Here is a 6,404-nt window from a genome sequence, read left to right as displayed (position 1 = left end):
GGGTTTTGTTTTGTTGTTTTTTTAAGATTTTGTCAGAGAGCACAAGCAGGGAGAGTGGCAGGTTCCCCACCGAGCAAGCAGCCCGATGCAGCACTCGATCCCAAGACTCGGGGATCATGAGCTGAGCCGAAGTCAGATGCCCAACCGACTGAGCCGCCCAGGCGTCCTTAAGTGGCAGGTATTTTTATCGCCCCAAACTGAACAGGTTAAAAAAAAGAATATCAAGTATTCCTTGCCCCATCCCAACCTTTCTGTCCATCCTCAAGCAGCAAACTTCAAGCTCGTATTTGACTCCTCCTGCCCTTGCCCACATAATCAGACATTTGTTGAATTCTAGGCTCAATAATCCCTAAGCAGCTATAAAAAAATCAGTATAAGCATACCTAGCACCCATATCTTAGTATGTATATACCCCTCAAAGAAAACTGACAGACATCACTTTAACTGAAGGGATACCATCAAAAATGGGACACGCTGATAGCACAGATCTCCTGAAATGGGGCACTAAGACCCATCGCTCCTGATGCTTAGCAAAAATTCCTAAACTCCATGTAAGCAGATCAGGGTTATCCAAACTGAAGGCCTTTCCACAAGACAACGGACCAATACTCAAACCACCAATGTTGTAAGAGAGAAGAAACTGAGGAACAGTTCCTAACTGGAGATTAAGGGCACTAAGATGCTGAACAATGTGGAATCCTAAAAGGGACCCTGGCCCAGAGAAAAGTCATTAGTGGAAAAACTGGCGAACTTCCAAAAGGAAGACCCAGTTCATGCTGTATGAATCTTAATCTCCCCATCTCAACAACTGGGCTGTGCTTATAGGAGGTGTTAACATTGGGGGAATTTGGAAAAACACGCCAACTCCATGGTATTCTTTTTTTGCAACTGTTCCAGGAGTCTAAAATTACTTCATGATCAAGAGCTAAGCTATTACTATGGCTACTACCCCCAAATCAGTCTTGCTCATCCCTTCCCCCCATGCTTCCTCTCACTCTCCTGTTGCCTCCCAGTAATGCCCTCCTTCCACCCTCCGTGCCTATTCAAATCCTGTTCATTCAAGGCCCAGTCACAACCCACCGCTGCTAAAGGAAGCTCCCCCCCCCTCCCCCGGCACACAGGACTGCTGCCTCCGCAAGACACCTATAACAGTACCTGTGCTTCTCCCCGACCCATGGGTCATGCTGTATTGTTAACTTTGTGCATTTTAGGTTTTATTGCCCAATGACAATGCAAAATGTTTGTGCAGACAAGCCCATCAGAACAGATGTTTTGCTCTTAAATGGACTGCTTTTTAATGTGGTTTCTGGGAGCCTACTGAAATATATAATGGGCCAACTATTTCAACTAATACAAGTTTACCTTGAAAACTATGTATACTGAAATACACTATCACTTAGGGAAAGCTGGATTCGGACTTAAAGGTTCTAAGCATTATAGTTTATAGCTGACCATTACCACAGGAAATTAAAAAAAAAACCTTGCCAGACCTTAGAAAATGTATTTTCTGGGGCGCCTGGCTGGCACAGCGGTTAAGAGTCTGCCTTCGGCTCAGGGCGTGATCCTGGCGTTATGGGATCGAGCCCCACATCAGGCTCCTCTGCTGGGAGCCTGCTTCTTCCTCTTCCACTCCCCCTGCTTGTGTTCCCTGTCTCGCTGGCTGTCTCTGTCAAATAAATAAAATCTTTACAAAAAAAAAAAAAAGAAAAAAAAGAAAATGTATTTTCTACTCAAGGAGGTGCCCTGGCTCTCCAACCAGCAAGTGAATGCTAGCTCTATGAACAAAATAAGTACAGTGGTATACAGAGAGAGACTGACCACACCTGGAGCTGTCAGAAAGCCTTCTAACGGGTGGCTTCCCTGCAGCTAGTCAAGTGAACTATTAGGAGCACGTTAACTCAAAGGAAACTGGAAGAAACTAGCAGCCAGAATGCAAGCTTTCCCAAGAGGCCCAAGGGGGGAGACTTGGTGTCAGCAAAGAGCTACAAGGAAATTCCAGCAGGACCTGGGGCAGGGGGATTTTAGGGTGGAATCGGGGGACAAGCTCTTAAGCATCTCTTAAGTACAAGGCACAGTGCTAAACACACCAGAGGCTCCCAAAAATGCATGCCAGGTCCTCCGCTCTCTAGGTGTGCTCAACCTACCTGGGGACAAAGGACAAGAACCACTGACAAGGCCGTTGGGGCAGGGCAAGCTCCCTCGGTGCATTCCCATAACAGGCAGGGAACATGCCCGGAACCAGTGACAATATGCACGCAAACTTTGGAATTCTGACGCTCACCAGCAGCGCCAAGAAGAGCCCGCTGGCTTTACAAGCCCATCTGAGGAAGGGGAGCAGACAGGAAAGGGAGTGGGAATTAGGGATGGGAAAGGCAGCAAGAGGCAAGGAGGAAGGCGGGAGCACGTGAGCGGCCTCTGTGCGGACCATAAGGAAGCCAGAGCCCTTGAGTTTCTCAACATCCACTCAGCCAAGCCACCATGGTTCCCCGAATCAGATCCTAAGATGATGATCCCGGTTCAAGCGATCCATTAGGCCGTGCTCCCAGGACAAAGGGATAGGGAGGTGGGACAAGGAAGGGAAAGGCGGCGGGCAGTGGAACTTTGGCTCAACCTGCACAGCTCTGGAAAGAGGAGCCGCCTCACCTTAAGGCAGTCCTGTTTCCAAGGTTGGGGGGTTTGGAAGCTACTGCCGTTATACTCCCATTAGTTAAAGGGAGGTCCAGGGCAGGGGGTGCACGCTCAGGCTCCGGGAACCTTTGACAGACACAGGTGCTAGCAGGAGTGAGCAAGTACCAGGTGGCGTACAGGAGGAGGGTCAAGGGCCGGCAGAGGAGCACTGCACCTGCTTCCGCTTTCGTGCCTACCATCACCACTTTGCTGAAATAGCACTTGGAGCCAACAGGTAGAAGTTTGAGTCCTTAGTGCCCCCAAGGGTGGCAGGTGGCTCCTGCTGCTTTCCAGACTGACACCTGGGAGACACCTGCATACTGGATGCACAGGCAAAGCAGAGGACAGAGCCCCCATTAACATACACAGGGTGGGTCCACCAGTGAGCTAGCAGCACTCGAGAAAGTCCACTGCTCACACACCACTCATCAATTAAAAAATGAACTTGCTTCAATCTGGCGACTTCCCTGTCACTCTGCTGGCTAAAGTCAGAACAGCCTGCTGAAAGACTCATCTGAAAGCAAGATCTATAGAAGGGTTCTTCTGGATGAAAAACAGACTTTTCTGCAATCATCACAATGAAGTTGTACTTCCCATGCTTGCACGTGCTCCGGTGTCTTTCTGGGACCTGTACAAATCAGATTAGCCCATGTTTCCAACCCACAGAAGTATGAATACTTGCCACATACATGCCATTTGTGACACAACCGCCCATCGTCAGCTCCAGCTTTCCGTGAAGAGTAAGAGGGGGCTGACTCACCTTGACATCACCCTCAAAGTGTCTGACAGACTCTTTTCCCACCCAGAAAAGTCTCACTGGAGGGAGGGAGCAATTTCTCAAAGGTGAGGTGTTGGGGTCTTCTGAAAACAGACATGCCCGTTAATGGGAAGTTGGGAAGTAACCATTGTCAAGGACTAAAGTCCAAAAGTAATTCACGTAGCATGAGAGCCTCCAGTTGAAGCCTGCAGATAGGCTGACAGCAAGAAAACAGTAGCTTGAGAGAAGGGAAAAAAGGAAGTCTTTCCTAGAATAAGTAGGAATAGACTAATGTATTAAGCGTACTTTCAGGTTAATTTATGCGCCTAAAGGTCTCCTTCCAATAACATCTTCCAACTAGGTCACTAAAGCAACAGGTATAGTCTTAAAGGGCTTTAATATTTCCATCCCACTTATAAATGCTGTTGACATAATGGATAATTATTTCCATCATGCATAATACATTACAGTGCGTGCCTGGATCCAGCATTCATCACGTTAGACCAGCCTAGCAAGTTAAAAGGGGGAACATTGACTTTTAACACACTAAAATGAAAAAAAAATCTTCTCCCTAGGACGATGAACCTCAGCAGCAGGCACGACTTCTCTGTAATTTGTGATTCGTATGCATACTGAGAAGCCAGCCTAGCCAGTAGGGTGATGATAGTTAGAAACAATGCAAGGGCTTCTCGTAGTAAAGCTTAAGTCTGTTTAACTCTGCCAAGGAACAACTGCTCAAAATTCAATCTGGAAGCTACCGGGTGAGCCACAGGAAGTCCCAATTTCAGATTCATCTACCTAAAAGTGATTAAGAACTAGAAACCCCTCACACACCCAGATAAAGTCCCCCAGCCCCTCGAAGGCATCCTAATACTTGGAGTTGGTGTCAAACCCTCACACCTATGAAGCCACTTCAGTTGAATTGTGTTATCCCAAGACGTTTTTCTTAAGACAGTTTTGTCCTTACCACAAGCCCAGAAAATTACCCTCAAACTTTGGCTCCGACTTCCACTAGGGTTCATTTCTAATAGTTAACATGCAATACACTCATTTATCTAACAAGAAAAATTCAGTGTCTTCTCCTGAAAGTGCGGGCTATTAAAAGCAATCCGATCTTGTTTTTCAAAATCAGGGCTTTGAAAGTTACAGGTTTGTTCAGTTATCCATTAGCTTCACGTAATACAATTATTTAATAAAGGACTCTGCGGCACATGGCAGTTACGGGCGTTGAGACGCTCATTTTATTAGGCAGGCAGTCGCGAAGTAAGTACCTCCGTGCATTTCAGTGTGTTAACGAAGCAGCGCTTTGCACTCCAGTTAAGGTGTCCCCGTCCTTCTCCCCACCCCCGCTAGGATCCAGTTCTAGTCTAAGTTCCTGACAACCCGCTGGGGCAGGGGCGTGGGGGGACTGAAAGCCGGAGCTTTGAGGGCTCCTCCCAAGACACACAGGGCTAAAGCGGGTGGGGGCACTTTCCAAAGCCAGAAGCGCCAGAGATTTTCACCAAACTCCCCCCCCCCCCGCCCTTTTCCAGAAGCTGTTGCCCATCTGCAATCTGGGCCGGGAGCCCCGCTCGGGGTGGAATAAGTGTACAAGGCTGCCCGGGACCCCACCCTCGCCAGGTTGCAGCCTCTGCAGCCACCGCGTGTCACACCAGCTCGCCGCTGTTTTCCCGGAGAAATTAGAAAATTCGTCCCACAGAGCAGCCAGACCCACCCCGCCCCAGAGCTCGCCCCGCGCGGGCCAGCTGGGAGCAAGAGCCAGGCGAGGATGCGGAAGTAGCTCTTCCTCCCCGCCTAGACCTGTTGGCCGGGGCGTGTCTCCTGCAAATCACACACCCACGCGCGCGCACCACCCCCACACCCACTCTGCACGCAGACGGATGCACAAGACATTGGCAAACAGGTCACAGCCCCGAAAAGACCGGGCGTGCAAACCTCTAAAACTTACTGAAGGGGGGAGGGGCACAGGCTTAAGGGCCCCGGCCCGTCCCCGTCCGATGCCAAGCTGAAACCCGAGTAGGGCCCCGCGGCGGTGGCGCGGCCGTGGGCACTCGGGGAGGTGGCGGCTAGTCCCGAACTTTAAACAAGTGCCGCGGAAGCAGAGCGTCTCCACCCAGCCGCACCTGTTCCCGACCGTGGGGGCCGAGCCCCGCACATCCCCGCTGACCTTGAGGGCATCCTGGAAATCCACACTCCACCCCCAGGTCAGCGTTCCTCCAACCCCCTTCTCATCGGTCACTGAAGCCTTCCTGGTACCCAAGCAGAGGGGCAGGCTCTAGCGCCTCCCCCCACCAAGTTAGGAACGCGCTTCCCTGGGGTCTCTGCAGTCTTTGAGCATCTCCCTCAACCCCTTATCTCCCCCTCCACCCCAAACCCCTCATAGCAGGTTGGGTCCCCTACTCTCCACCTCAAGTGTGCGAACATCCCCTAAGTGCGGGGTTCCCCCCACTGGTGCGCTGGAGCAAAGGATGCCTTAGAGGGACGCCCTTGCAAGCTACCGCTGCAGAGCGGCTGGAGCGGGGTCCACGGGCAAGGGAAGGGGCGGCAGCGGGGCTGGCCCCACGCCCCGGGCTCCGCGCCGGCAGGGACGAGCGCGCCCCCCTCCCCGGCCACAGACCAGGAAGTTTGGCAGAGCCAAGGCCAGGAAAGGGACAGCAGGGCGTCGGGGAAGGGGTGACGAGTCCTGGCCGGGGGCAGAGCTGCCGAGCGGGCGCCGCGGGGCCGCCGGGAGCCGCGGCCGGTCAGCGCAGGACGCTCCCGGAGCGGCCAAACTTTCTCTGCCACCCGAAGTTCTGGGTGCGGGGGAGGAAGCGAGGGGGAGGCCGCTAGGCGGCTCCCGGGACCGCTCGAGAGGGCGCCCCCGAGGGCCGCGGCGTCCGGCAGCGCGCCGCCCTCACCCTCACCTGGGCGGCCGGGACCGCGGCGCGTGGCCCGCACTCACCTGGCTGTAGAGCTCGCTGACCGACATGACCCCGCGGAC

Source organism: Ursus maritimus, unplaced genomic scaffold (genome assembly GCF_017311325.1).
Source record: "Ursus maritimus isolate PB19 unplaced genomic scaffold, ASM1731132v1 scaffold_18, whole genome shotgun sequence".
NCBI lineage: Eukaryota > Metazoa > Chordata > Mammalia > Carnivora > Ursidae > Ursus > Ursus maritimus.
Note: the sequence above shows the minus strand (reverse complement) of the source record.